This window comes from Carcharhinus amblyrhynchos, chromosome 5 (genome assembly GCF_965287045.1).
Source record: "Carcharhinus amblyrhynchos chromosome 5, sCarAmb.v2.hapA, whole genome shotgun sequence".
NCBI classification, from domain to species: Eukaryota; Metazoa; Chordata; class Chondrichthyes; order Carcharhiniformes; family Carcharhinidae; genus Carcharhinus; species Carcharhinus amblyrhynchos.
In genome coordinates this window covers 102,341,716-102,356,852 of record NC_137328.1, presented here as the reverse complement: position 1 = coordinate 102,356,852, position 15,137 = coordinate 102,341,716, and positions in this window count along the sequence as shown.

Here is a 15,137-nt window from a genome sequence, read left to right as displayed (position 1 = left end):
CCCAGGTCTTCATCTGTACTGTACCAATTTCCTTACATGGATACTGATTATTCTGATTGTCTAGTCTCATTATTTTGCATTTTCTGCAATAAATTCCATTTACCACTCATTAGTCCACATTCAAAGCAATCCAAATTGCTGTGTACACCCCCTGAATCTTAGATGTAGGCAGCTCAGATGGAGGTCAGCTATTTTCTACAGAAATCAAGAAGAATTCCACATAGCTATCTTCATTTCAAATGAAAGGGGCTTTCTTCACTAAAACATTGTAATTATCCAATAATTTGAATTTTAAAAGTTTGATGACACATAAAAGTTGAAATATTTTGCGAAGGTCGGTCATATAATTCAAATGAGTTTGATTATTGAGGTGACTGTATTTGCCTTAGTGTTCTGTGTTATTGACCTTTCCCCCAATTTCACCCCAAATGCAAACTTAGATAGCTTTGTTTCGGCCCCCAACTTCAAATCATTTTCATACATTATCATTTTAAAACATAAGAAATAGGAGCAAGGATAGGCCATACAACCTGTCGAGCCTTCCCTGTTATTCAGTACCATCGTGGATCTCCAGCTTCAATTGCATTTTCCTGTAAGCTCCCCATATCCCTTAATTCCCCGAGAGATCAAAAATATGTATTTCAAGGCATTAAATATATTAAATGATGGAGCAGGTGTAACCCTTTGGGGCACAGAATTCCAAATGTTCACAACTTTTTGAGTGTAAAATTCCTCATCTCAGACCTAAATGATTGGGCCCTTGACCTGAAACTTGCCCATCATTTCGCAATGCCTATGATAGGAAAGATTAAGCCATTCGAGTCGAAGGTCGATGACTGGGAATAATGTTTAGAGAGACTGCTCTGTTACTTCGTTGCAAATGAAATAACCACAGAGGATAAGAGGAAGGTTGTTTTAAGAACATAAGAAATAGGAGCAGGAGTAGGCCATCTAGCCCTTCGAGCCTGCCCTGCCATTCAACAAGATCATGGCTGATCTGAAGTGGCTCACTTCCACTTTCCCGCTTTCTCCCCATAACCCTTAATCCCCTTGCCTACCAAAAACCTATCTACCCGCGTCTTAAATATATTTAGCGAGGTAGCCTCAACCACTTCAACGGGCAGAGAATTCCAGAGATTCACCACCCTTTGAGTGAAGAAGTTCCTCCTCAACTCCGTTCTAAACTGCCCTCCCCTTATCTTGAGGCTGTGCCCTCTAGTCCTGCTGTCCTTTCTGAGCAGGAAGAACCTCTCCACCTCTACCCTATCCATCCCTTTCATCATCTTAAACGTCTCAATGAGATCTCCCCTCATCCTTCTAAACTCTAATGAGTACAAGCCCAGTCTATTCAGCCTCTCCTCATAGCTCAACCCCCTCAACTCCGGTATCAGCCTAGTGAACCTTCTCTGCACTCCCTCCAAGGCCAAAATATCCTTGCGCAGGTGCGCCGACCAAAACTGCACACAGTACTCCAGCTGCGGCCTCACCAGTGCCCTGTACAGTTGCAGCAAGACCTCCCTACTTTTATATTCAATCCCTCTCGCTATGAAGGCCAGCATCCCATTTGCCTTCCTGACCACCTGCTGCACCTGTAGGCTGGGTTTTTGCGACTCATGCCCACACATGCCCAAGTTTTTGCGACTTATTTTGCTAACTGTCTGTGGCTCGCACACAGCTTAGTGAGAATACTAACATCATCAGATGCTCCAGGGACAAAATCTTTTGACCAGATTGTGGAGTTGATCAAAACTCCTGCCCCTCAATCATTATGCTGAGATTTATTAAGACAATTCATGAATCAAGGGAGACTATTTCAGATTAGGGAACTCAGGGAATTGGCAGAACATTGTGTGAATTTGGCCCAGCATTAGCTGAAATATTAAGGGACAGAATAGTTTGTGATATAAACATGTCAGCTTTTCAAAAAAGACCATTGACGGAGACCAAAATCACCTTTGAAAAAGCTGTGGAGCTGGACCAGGTGACTGAACGCTCAGACCAGTGAGTAATAGAATTGCAAGGAGTGCTGAACAAGATAAATAATTATGGCAGGAAGTGGCTGTGATGCAAGATGCCGAGGTGCGGGCACAACAGTGCCCAATAGAAGAAGTGCAACACTGAGGATTGAAGTGTGTTTTCAACGTGGGGAGAACACTCTCAAGACGTTTGTTGATTCAAGAACTATGCATGTTTCAAGTGTAACTAGAAAGATCACTTAAGGTCATGATCAGAGTAATAAACAAAGTGCCCCCCAGTAGAGAGAACTTTGCAGGTAAGTGGCACAGCATTAAAAATGGAAATGGATACACAGGCAGCTGGCACAGTCATAGGGAAACAGGCATTTTATTATCTGCGACAGGGGCTCCAACCATTAAGACCAAATGAATAAGGTGCCACATTATTCACATATACTGGAGAGAAACTACAGACTTTAGGTGCAGCAACAGTAACAGTGGCATATCAAAACCAGAAGGCAAAGCTGCCAGTATTGGTAATCAAGGGATTTTTAAAGTTTATTTATTATTGTCACAAGTAGACTTATATTAATACTGCAATGAAGTTACTGTGAATATTCCCTAGTCGCCACACTCCAGTGCCTGTTCAGATATACAGAGAGAGAATTTTAGCATGGCCAATTCACCTAATAAGCTGTGGGAGGAAACCCATGCAGACACAAGGAGAACATGCAGACTCCACACAGACAGTGACCCAAGCCTGGGTCTTGGCGATGTGAGGCAGCAGTGTTAATCACTGTGCCACCGTGCCACCTAGCTCACAGACCTTGTTGAATGGGACAAGACTGGTTAAAACAGATATGGCTAAACTAGCTAAAAATTTTAAACTTGAGGAGAAGAGCAGATTTGGACACATGGGATACCCAGGCAATCCCTGTGTGTGATCAGTTTGAGGCTGCCAAGTCTGGCTGCTGGATTTTCAGTGGAGAATGTGAGGCTGAGCAACCCATGAGGGAGGAGCCTGATGCACTTAAAGAGGCTGGATTAATGAGCCTGTCGTTCTCATCTATCCCATCTTGTCCTTTAAACACAAACTAGACTGCCACCGATTTGACAGAGTCAGGAAAGTCCCAGACCATTTGAAGCTTTGATGGGCTTTCTAGAGGTTTTTCTGGATATCTTTTTTGTATAAGAGCCTGTGATATGCCTACTAACTTTGTTCTTTATTTCTGCTTAGGAATATTTTGATTTGATTTGATTTTTATTTGATTTGATTTATTATTGTCACATGTATTGGCATACAGTTTATTGCTCACAGTACAGACAAAGCATATTGTTCATAGAGTACATGGAGAGAAGGAAAGGAGAGGGTGCAGAATGCAGTGTTGCAGTCATAGCTAGGGTGTAGAAAAATATCAACTTAATATAAGATCGATCCATTCAAAAATCTGAAAACAGAGAAGAAGCTGTTCTTGGGTTGGCTGGTATATGTCCTCAGACTTTTGTATCTTTTTCTTGATGGGAGAACATGGAGGAGAGTGTCCGGAGCATGTGGGATCCTTGATTATGTTGGCTGCTTTTCCGAGGCAGTAGAAAGTGTAGACAGAGTTGATGGATAGGAGGCTGGTTTGATGGATTGGGCTAGGCTGAAAACCATTTGTTAGTTTCTTGCGATCTTGGTCAAAACAGGAGACATACTAAGCTGTGACATACCTGGAAAGGATGCTTTCTATGATACATTTGTAAAAATTGGTGATAGTCATATTGGACATGCCTCCTGAGAAAGTAGAGGTGTTGGTGGGCTTTCTTAACTATTGCACTGGAGTGGAGGGACCAGAACAGATTATTGTGATCTGGACATCCAAAAACTTGAACCTCTCGATCAAAGGTTGAGGGTGGTAGCATGGCCCTTGAAGGGGGAGCATAAAACTGATGGACATGATTCCCCTGGGAACCTGCCCTCTCAAACCCAGATGCAATTTCACATTTGGGTGGTCAGGGCCTGGAGTGGGAAACCCGTCCGTTCATTTATTAAGGCTGTTGAGTGACCATTTAATGGTCATTTAAGGGCCTTGTCCCACCCAGCCTTAATTTCTAGGCTGGTGGAAGTGGGTGTAGGTTGGATTTGGCTGGTTCTTTGCCACTGTAAAGCTATCTGAAAGAGGCATGAAACAAGTGTTATCCACAGGAATGGAGCAAAAGTATGTTGGTGAGCTGAGAGTATTGATGGCTAGATATTATTACGCCTTCAATGAAAAGTAATTTAGTTCTCTTCTGCGGAATTGCTGAAGCACTTCTTATGCATGCACTTTATCGATATTTAAGTTAGATTATAATGACAGATTATAATAGATTATAATATTATTATGGACATCATTCTACTTCTAAGAGATTTTCTGAAAACATCATGTTTGCCAACATTGGGAAATTAACAAGTTTATAAAAATTATTTTGCAGGATGTGGGGCATCGTGGCAAGGCCAGCATTTATTACCCATCCCTTGAACAGCCCTTGAACTGAATGGCTTGCTTGGCTACTTATGAGTCAACTTCATTGCTCTGGGTCTGGGGTCACATGTGAACCAGATGTTTTATTTATGAATAAAAATGATTTAATGTTTATTATTTGACCTTTAATTCCAGATTATTATGGAATTCAAATTTGTCCTTCTGCCAATGTGTAGGGATTCAAACCCAGGTTCCCAAAGCAATGGCTTGGGTCTCTGGATTACTAGTCCAGTGACAGCACCATTACACTACCACCATACCATTTAAAGAAAGCAAGATCATCATCTAAGACTAGATAAATGTTAGTGTCTAATATCCATATTTTGCTTCACTGATACCAATACGAATGCAAAATGGGTGGCATCATGGCACAGCAGTTCGCATTACTGCCTCACAGTGCCAGAGAGCCAAGTTCGATTCCCAGCTTGTGTCACTGTCACATTCTCCCCGTATCTGCGTGCATTTCCACCGGTGCTCCGGTTTCCTCCCATAGTCCAAAAGACGCGCTGATTAGGTTTTTAAAGAAGGACATAAAAAAAAGTGGACGGCCAACCCACCACCTTTCCATCCATCCCTGATCTGACCTCCATATTACTGGGGGCAGGTTAGGCACAAACAGTCCACCCATCTTTAGGCCTGTTGAGACCCTTAACTGGCCAATTAACTGCCACTTAATGGCCTCAATCCACAACCACCACAATTTTTCACTCTGCAGGGAAAGGCAAGCTTTGGCTACTCAAGCGGCTGGCAGGTTGGAAGGAGAGGGTATCTTTTTTGGGTGAAATTCTCTGTGCCCACCGAGGGCAGACACTTCGTAAAATTGTACACCCCTCCATCACATCCCCTCTGATCTCTCTAACCCAACCTTGTCTCCCCCTCCCACCATTCCCCTCAGTGGGGTTTTACAGCCAAGTCCATCCAAAATCATCAGACTTACATCAAGTCCAGGCGATGTCTTCCATCCTTAAAGGCTGTTCGTAGCCCCAGCAATGGCCACAATTTGTAGTATTAGTGTGTTCAGGATTGAAAAGGTTAATGTGGGATTGTGGAAACAGAATAATCTGCATGACAATGTAAAGAGACTATTGACTATTTACTAGCCTGGTAGTAGTCTAAATGGAGATAGTTCATGGCTTGGACTTCAGATGCTTACTTGGGGTTACTGCAGAAGTTTAGAATTTTGCAGAGTCACCCCACTGACTCCCAAAGCCTGTCCACCAGGTACAAAACACAAGTCAGGAGTGTGATGGAATACTCTGCACTTGTATCCACTTTTTGAATGTTGTTGGAGCTGTACTCAAATCCAGGACAAAGCAGCCTACCTGATTGGCAACCCATCAGCCACTGTAAACATTCATTCCCTTCATCGCTGTGGCAGCAATGTGTATCATCTACAAGATGTGCTGCAGCAATTTACCAAGGGTCCTTTGACCTCCATCACATAGAAGAATGAAGGCAGCAGGTGCATGGAAGCACCACCACCTGGAAGTTGCTCACCAAGCACAGACTATTCTGACTCGGAACTATATCACTGTTTCTTCACAGTCACTGGGTTAAAATCCTCAAACTGCCTCACTAAACAGCCGTGTGGATGTTTCTAAAACATGTGGACTGTAATGGTTCAGGAAGGAATTCATCACGATGTTCTCAAGAGCAATTAGGAATGGGTAATAAATGCTGATCCAACCACCAAATCTCATATCAACGTATTAATAATAAAACAGCAAGATACTGCAAAAATCTAAAATGAAATCAAAAACTGCTGGAAATCCTCAGCAGGATCGACAACATCTGTAGAGCATGAAACACTATGAACATTTTAGAACAATTACCATAATCTCTGGGTTACATGTGAAAATAGTGACTTGTGGTCACTACCTATTTTAATTTACTGCACGTTCTGACCTTTCTGCCTTTGGCCTTTTACGCTGTTTCAATGCAGCAAGCTTAAGTAACAGCTTCTCATCTTTCTACTAAATTCTTTACAGCCTACTGTCCCTAGTCCCAAGCCACCAAATGGAATTCCATGCTGTAGCATGCCAACTAGTGTTCCTGGTGTATTCTTTGCAGGACCTTGAGTTTGAGGACTTTTGGTATGACCAGTCTCTCATCTTAAATCAGCAAGTTATCCACAACACTGAGATGTCTTTGTTGCTCAAAGTTTTGCTTCAGGATGAGATTATTTGGAACATGTTCTGGTCATTCATTTTTGCAGTATTCTGAATTTTAGTACATTCTTACCTGCTTTTTGTGCCTTTCAAATTTCGTTCAGCCTCTGTGTTACTGTTGGTAGAAATTTTGTGATTAATGAGGTATAGAATTCCACACTGTCGAAAAATGTATGTGTTCAGGCTATCCAACAGAAATGTGTCGCTGGTACTTGTTGCTTGTTCATCCTTCTCTTGCTTGATGCTAGCTGCCCTTCCAGGCATTGTACTTGTGGTTCCTTTACCTGTTTATTTTTTCTTCACTTTCATATGGTTATATTATGTTCTGGTGCTCTCGCTTCAGAGCATTTGTTTCCGTATTCTAAGACCAATGATAGTTATTTATTTATTTATTTATTATTGTCACGTGTATTAATGGAAGTGAAAAGTATTGTTCCTTGTATGCTATACAGACAAAACATACTGTTCAAAGAGAAGGAAAGGAGAGTGCAGAATGTAGTGTTACACTCGCAGCTAGGGTGTAGAGAAAGATCAACTTAATGCAAGGTAAGCCCATTCAAATGCCCGATGGCAGCAGGGAAGAAGCTGTTCTTCAGTCCGTTGGTATGTGACCTCAGACTTTTGTATCTTTTTCCTGAAGGAAGAGGTGGAAGAGAGAATGTCCGGGGTGTGGGAGGTCCTCAATTATGCTGGTTGCTTTGCTGAGGCAGCGGGAAATGTAGACAGAGTTAATGGATGGGAGGCTGGTTTGCATGATGGATTGGGCTACATTCACAACCTTTTGTAGTTCCTTGCGGTCTTGAGCAGAGCAGGAGCCATACTAAGCTGTGATACAACCAGAAAGAATGCTTTCTATGGTGCATCTGTAAAAGTTGGTGAGAGTCGTAGCTGACATGCCATATTTCCTTAGTCTTCTGAAAAGGTGGAGGCATTAGTGGGCTTTCTTAATTAAAGTGTCAGCATGGGGAGACCAAGACAGGTTGTTGGTGATCTGAACACCTAAAAACCTCAACCCTTTATACTTCATCCCATTGATGTAGACAGGGGCATGTTCTCATTTACGCTTCCTGAAGTCGATGACAATCTCCTTTATTTTGTTGACATAAAGGGAGAGATTATTGTTGCCGCTTCAGTTCACCAGATTCTCTATCTCATTCCTGTACTCTATTTCATCATTGTTTGAGATCCGACCATTATGGTGGTGTTATCAGCAAATTTGAAAATCAAATTGGAGAGGAATTTGGCCACTTGGTCATAGGTATATAAGGAGTATAGTAGGGGGCTGAGAACACAGTCCTGTGGGGCACCGGCATTGAGGATGATCATGGAGGAGGTGTTGTTGCCTATCCTTACTGATTGTGGTCTGTGAGTTCGGAAGTTCAGGACTCAGTCGCAGAGGGAGGTGCTGAGGCCCAGGCCATGGAGTTTGGAGGTAAGTGTTGAAGGTTGATAAATAAATAGGAGTCTGACATAGGTGTCCTTGTTATCTAGGTGTTCCAGGGTTGAGTGCAGGGCTAGGGAAATGGCATCTGCTGTGGACCTGTTGTGGCAGTAGGCTAACTGTAGTGGATCCAGGTAGTCCGGGAGGCTGGAATTGATTCGTGTCATGACCAACCTTTCAAAGCACTTCATAATAATGGGTGTCAGAGCCACCAGCCGATAGTCATTAAGGCATGTTACTTGGTTTTTCTTAGGTATCAGAATGATGGTCTTCTTCTTGAAGCAAATAGGGACCTCAGATTGTGGTAAACAGAGGTTGAAGATGCCTGTTAATACCCCTGCCAGCTGATCCGCGCAGGATCTGAGTGCGTGTCTGGGTACCCCATCCGGGCCAGTCACTTTCCATGGGTTGACCTTCAAGAAAGCTGCTCCGGCATCTGCAATGGTGACCCCAGATACAGATTCATCCGGGGCTTCCAGGGTGGAGGGCATGCTTTCACTGACCTCTTGCTCAAAACAGGCATACAATGCAATGAGCTCATCAGGGAGGGGTGCTTTGGAGCCGGCAATTTTACATTCCTTCATCTTATAGCCTGTTTTGTCATGCAGATCTTGCCATTGTCAGTGGGGGTCGATGTGGCTTGCCTGGGTCTCTAGTTTGGTCCGGTACTGTCTTTTGGCATCTTTGATCATATCTGGCTTTCTTGTATAGGTCAGTGTTGCCTGAGTTGAATGGACTTCAGCAAGCAGTGGACATCCCTGTTCATCCATGGTTTCCAGTTGGGGAACACACGGATTTGCTTCTTTGGCACACAGTCTTCTACACACTTACTAATGAAGTCAGTTACGGTAGTGGCGTACTCATTTAGGCTGGTCGCAAAGTTTTTAAGTACTGACTAGTTCACTGACTCCAAGCAGCCCCATGGGAGATCATCTGATTCCTCAGACCAACATTGCATGACTTCCTTCGATGGATTCTCTCGCTTCAGTTTTTGCTTATAAGCCAGGAGCAGGAGCACAGCCTTGTGGTCTGATTTACCAAAGTGTGGGCAGATGATAGAATGTAGGCATGTTTGATATTTGCATAGCAGTGGTCTAGGATGTTTGGGCCTCTGGTGGAACAGGAGACATGTTGATGATAACTTGGCAGTACACACTTGAGCTTGGCTTGATTGAAGTCCCCGACCACGATGAACAAGGCCTCGGGATGCTTCTTCTCAAGGCTATTCGTAGTGGTGTATATTTCATCTAGCATGATCTTCATGTTCACATGGGGTGGGATGTAAACTGCCATCAGGATAACGGAGGTGAACTCCCGCAGAAGGTAGTAGGGACAGCATTTTAGCATCAAGTATTTTAAGTCTGGGGAGCAGAAAGTTGCCAGTGTTGTTATGTCTAGGCACCATGAGGCATTGATTAGGAAGAAGACCCCACCTCTCTAGCCTTACCTGAGGCCGCTGTATGGTCCATTCTATGGATTGAGAAGCTGTCTGGTTGTAGGGCACTGTCCAGTGAAGCAGGAGTGAGCCACACCTCTGTGAAACAGAGTACACAGCAGTCCCTCAGTTCTCTTTGGAAAGTGAATCTGGCTGTAAGCTTGTCTAGCTTGTTTTCCAGAGACTGGACATTTGCAAGCAGTAGGCTGAGGAGGGGCGGCCTTGGGACCACAGTGTTTCACTCTCACCTGCAGGCCTGCACATTTTCCACCCTTCTCGCCTTCTTTTTGAGCCTGGGAGACGGTGGGAGTGGTTTGTAGTGTTAAGGGTATGGTTGTGTCCAATAAGGTTCTTTGCTCCAGTTGGTGTGTGGTGATGGGAGAAAGTCTTGCTTTAGCCCCTATTCTGTGTTTGAAAGAACTGAAACACTTGCTCCAGTGTCTAATTTGGAGTTTATTTTATGCCATTTGATCATAATATCTGTGCTCCAATGCTTCCCATTAGATCCTATTATTTCTCCCAAGCCTGGCACACCAGGGTGGTGAGGGATTGGAATGCCCTGCCTGCTGCAGTTGTAAATGCGCCTAGTTTGGGGGCGTTTAAGAGATCCGTGGATAGGTTTATGGATGGAAAGGGATTGGTTTAGGTTAGAGGGTCGTTGCTTTTTAATTGGTTGGCGCAACATCGTGGGCCGAAGGGCCTGTCCTGTACTGTAATGTTCTATGTTCTACCATTGCTTTTCTTCTGACCGCACCTGCTGAGAGCTTAACAAAAATGAGCAGTCTGGGAGGTGCAATAGGAAGGAGGCTGTGAAGTCACAATAAGAGATTCGGAGACCAACAGGTCATGAAGCATGGGAAAAAGGCATTGAATGCTGGGGGACGGGGCGGTGAATACTAGAGTGGAAGGGAAGAGCCATAACGGAGATTAGGAAAGAAACATTCACAACTGGGGAGGGTGAGAGCAGCCATTACCAGCAAGCAGGAGAGAGATAGCCATTAACTAGGAGTGGGACAATGCATTGAAGTAACTCCAAGCTGCCTGGAGCCAGAACAGTGATGGGAGACAGAACGATGTTGGAGGAAACTTCATCCGCTGCACCCTGATTGGCCAGTTTTTGCAAAAATTGTTTTCTGATTCGGTTTTCTGATTTCTCATTGTTCTCCGGAGCATTGAACCTGGTGGCTGTGGCTGTGGTGAGTGACTGATTTAAAGTAAAAAACCGCTTTTTTTCTGTACTTCCGGTTCTCGGGGCTTGTTAGAGTGTAGTTTACTTCTGTACCGGAAGTTAGGCCAGGGGATTGTCGTTAAGGGGGAGCGGGGGGTATAAAAAAGGGGTAGCAGCATACAGCGGGCAGTGTTGGGAGCGGGCAGCGGAGTGAGTGGGAACTGAGTGAGAAGGGCTTTGGCTCGCTGGGCTTAGGGGAGAGTAGGCTTAGAGAAGGTGAGTGACAGATTTCTACCTTTGGGCACTTACAGGAGGTTGGGACATGGTAGGGAATATAGGGAGGAATGTAAGTTGTGTCAGGTGCCACATGTGGGAGTTCCTGGTGATGTCACGTGTCCCCAAGGTCCACATCTGCAGTAAATGTTTAGAACTGCAGCGCTTGAGGGCCCGGGTCAGGCAACTCGAGGGGCGGCTGGAAGATGCGTTTCTAGTCAGGGAGAACGAGGAGATAGTGGCTGGGAACCATGAGCAGGAGGAGGTCTCAAGGGCTGAAGGGAAGGGAGGATGGACGACTGTGAGGAGGGGAAAGAGGAAGAAGAAGAGTAGTCAGAGTCCCCCGGCCTCCCCAGAGGCCCCCCATGGTTCGTCGACAGGGGCACAGAAAGATAGGCAGGAGGAGGAGACTGAGAGGGACAGAAGGGGGCTGGCAAGGTGATAGTGGTAGGGGACGGGAGGGTCAGAGGTATCGATAGGAGGTTCTGTGGACAGAGGCGTGACTCCAGTATGGTAGTCTGCCTCCCTGGAGCAGGGGTCAAGGATGTAACGGACAGGGTAGAGGGAATTTTGAAAGGGGAGGGGGCACAGGCTGAGGTCATAGTACATGTAGGGGAGGGGGACATAGGAAGGAGGAGTAGGGTAGAGGTCTGTAGGCAATTTAGGGAGTTGGGGGCCAAACTAAAGAGTAGGACCTCCAGGGTGGCACTCTCTGGGTTGTTGCCCAGTACCAGCAGGGCAAAGAATGACGAGATCATGCAGCTGAATGCATGGTTGAGGGATTGGTGTAGGGTAGAGGGCTTTACTTTTGTGGATCACTGGGAGGTGTTTAGGGGAGAAGGGCAATTGTACAGGAGGGGTGGGGAGAATTTGAACGGGAGGGGAACTAGTGTCTTAGCGGGGAGGTTAGCTGGGGTGTTTATGAAGGGTTTAAACTAATATGGAGGGGGGGTGGGGAGGTTGCTGGGAGAGAGTCGGGTGAAAGGAAAAGTATCAGGGAGAAGGAGGTTCCGAGGGACACTTGTGGGTTGAACTGTGTCTGTTTCAATGCTAGGAGTGTGGCAGGGAAAACGGATGAGCTTAGGGCCTTGATGTTTGTGAGGCAGTTAGATGTGGTGGCTGTAACAGAGACATGGTTAAGGGAAGGGTAGGACTGGCAGCTGAATGTTCCTGGGTACAAGTGTTTTAGGTGTGACAGAGGAGGGTTGAAGAGAGGTGGAGGGGTGGCACTGTTAGTCAAGGAAAGCATCACAGTAGTGCAGAGGGAGGACAATATAGAAGAGATAGGGATTGAGTCACTGTGGGTGGAGTTGAGGAATAAAAAGGGAGAGATTACGTTGCTAGGGGTGTACTATAGGCCACCCAACAGCCCGAGGTCAGTGGAGGAAGGCATTTGCAGGGGCATTTTAGATAGGTGCAGGAAGAATAGGGTGGTTGTAGTGGGTGACTTTAATCTTCCTGGAGTGAATTGGAGGGGGCCTAGAGCTGGGGGTACGGAGGGAGAGGAGTTTGTGAAATGTGTTTTGGAAGGGTCTCTAGAGCAGTATGTAACTAGTCCGACTAGGGGAGGGGCTATACTGGATTTAGTGTTGGGTAATGAGCCGGGGCAGGTGGGAGAGGTAGAGGTAGGCGAACATGTGGCTAATAGTGACCACAAGTCCGTCTACTTTAGGATAAAAATCGAAAGGGACGAGTGCCGGCCGAACGGGAGTGTGCTGAACTGGGGAAAGGCGAACTATGGCAGGATTAGGAGGGAGCTGCAGGACACTGATTGGGAGGGACTGTTAGCTGGCAAGTCCATGGTTGGCAAGTGGGAGGCTTTTAAGGGCAAAATGAAATGGTTGCAGGGGAGGTATGTTCCGGTTAAGCGGAAGGATGGGAAAGGTAGGATGAGAGAGCCGTGGATTACAGGGGGTATTGAAGACTTGGTCAGGAAGAAGAGGGAGGCGTATGTTAGGTCGAAACGACTGGGTACGGAGAGTGCGCTGGAGGAATATAGAGAGAGTAGGAGGGAGCTAAAAAGGGGAATTAGAAGGGCGAAGAGAGGGCATGAAATGGCTTTGGCTGGTAGGATTAAGGAAAATCCGAAGGCATTTTATTCCTATATTAGGAGCAAGAGAGTAGTTAGAGGGAAAATTGGTCCTCTTAGGGACAAAAGTGGGGAGATATGTATTGAGTCGGAGGGAATGGGGGAGCTCCTGAATGAATGCTTTGCGTCGGTATTCACGAAGGAGAAGGGTTCGGAATCGTGCGGTCTGTTAGAGGGAGCTGAGGATCAGCTGCAGGAAATATCTATTACGAGGGAGGAAGTGCTAGGGCTTTTAGGTAGCGTAAGGACGGATAAAGCTCCGGGGCCTGATGGTATTTATCCCAGGCTGCTTAGGGAGGTGGAAGGTGAAATTGCTGGGCCTCTGGCGCAAATCTTTGTCTCTTCTTTGGACACAGGTGAGGTCCCAGAAGACTGGAGGGTAGCAAATGTGGTACCGCTGTTCAAAAAAGGTAGCAGGGATAACCCTGGAAATTATAGGCCGGTGAGTTTGACATCGGTGGTAGGGAAATTAATGGAAAAAGTACTTAGGGGTAGGATGTATGAGCATTTGGAGCGTTGCGGTCTGATTGGGGATACGCAACATGGCTTTGTTAGAGGGAGGTCTTGCCTTACGAATCTGGTGGAATTCTTTGAGGAGGTGACAAAAACGGTTGACGATGGGAGAGCCGTTGATGTAATCAGTCCCTCATGGTAGGCTGGTAGAAAAAGTTAAGGCGCATGGGATACGAGGTCAGGTAGCTAGGTGGATTGAGAACTGGCTGGGTAATAGGAGACAGAGGGTAGTTGTGGAGGGGACTTTGTCCGGCTGGAGGCCAGTGACCAGTGGTGTGCAGCAGGGCTCAGTACTGGGACCTCTCCTCTTTGTAGTCTACATAAATGACTTGGAAGAGAGCGTAGGTAGTGTGATCAGCAAGTTTGCTGATGACACCAAGATGGCAGGGTTGGCGGGTACCGAAGTGGATTGTGAGGTGATACAACAGGATATAGATAGGTTGGTGCATTGGGCAGATAGGTGGCAGATGGAATTTAATCCTGACAAATGCGAGATGATGCATTTTGGAAGGAATAATGTAGAGAGGAGCTATGTGATAAAAGGTAGACAAATTAGGAGTATAGAAACACAGAGGGACCTGGGAGTGCAGGTTCACAAATCCATGAAGGTTGCGACACAAGTGGAGAAGGTTGTTAGGAAGGCTTATGGAATGCTAGCCTTTATAGGAAGGGGTATAGAGTTTAAAAGCTGCCGTCTAATGCTTCAGTTGTATAGAACGTTGGTTAGACCGCATTTGGAGTACTGCGTCCAGTTCTGGTCACCTTACTACCGGAAGGACGTGGAGGCTCTGGAAAGGGTGCAGAGGAGGTTTACCAGGATGTTGCCTGGCATGGAGGGGCTGGGTTACGAGGAAAGGTTGGAGAAACTGGGACTGTTCTCCTTGGAAAGACGGAGATTGAGGGGGGACATGATAGAGGTATATAAGATACTGAAGGGAATAGACAGAGTCAATAGTGAGAGACTGCTCCCTAGATTGGTTACAAATACAAGAGGACATGATTTAAGGGTGAGGGGGGAGAGGTATAATTTGGATATGAGAGGAAGGTTCTTTACGCAGAGAGTTGTGGGGGTATGGAACGCGCTACCGAGTAGGGTGGTGGAGGCGGGAACGTTGGACTCGTTTAAGGTTCAGTTAGATAGGCACATGAGTGAAACGAGGATGGAGGGTTATGGTAGGGGTTATTAAATAAGGGTTAGAACCTTGGGAGACACCGGAAAGGCAGGCTTGTGATTAACGTTTTTGTCTTTTATTCCGCAGGTGGAGGTCCACCTCGTTGTTAAACGAGGGGCATGCACACGGTGGGTCGTGCGTGGGCTACTCTTGGAGGTTCCGGCAGTGGCCTAGTACTTCGTGTCAGTGTGTGTGCTTGATCCTGGACCGGTAGACGGGCGCCGCAACAGCTCGGTGACTAGCACTGCTAGCTGTGCAGATACATGGATTTGGGCCTGTGTCTGTGGGAGTTTGTGCATTCTCCCTGTGGATGCGTGGGTTTCCTCCAGGCACTCCGGTTTCCTCCCACACCCCAAAGATGTGCTCTTAGGCTGATTGGTTTTACCAAATTGACACTATTCTCCCCTGAATCTGGC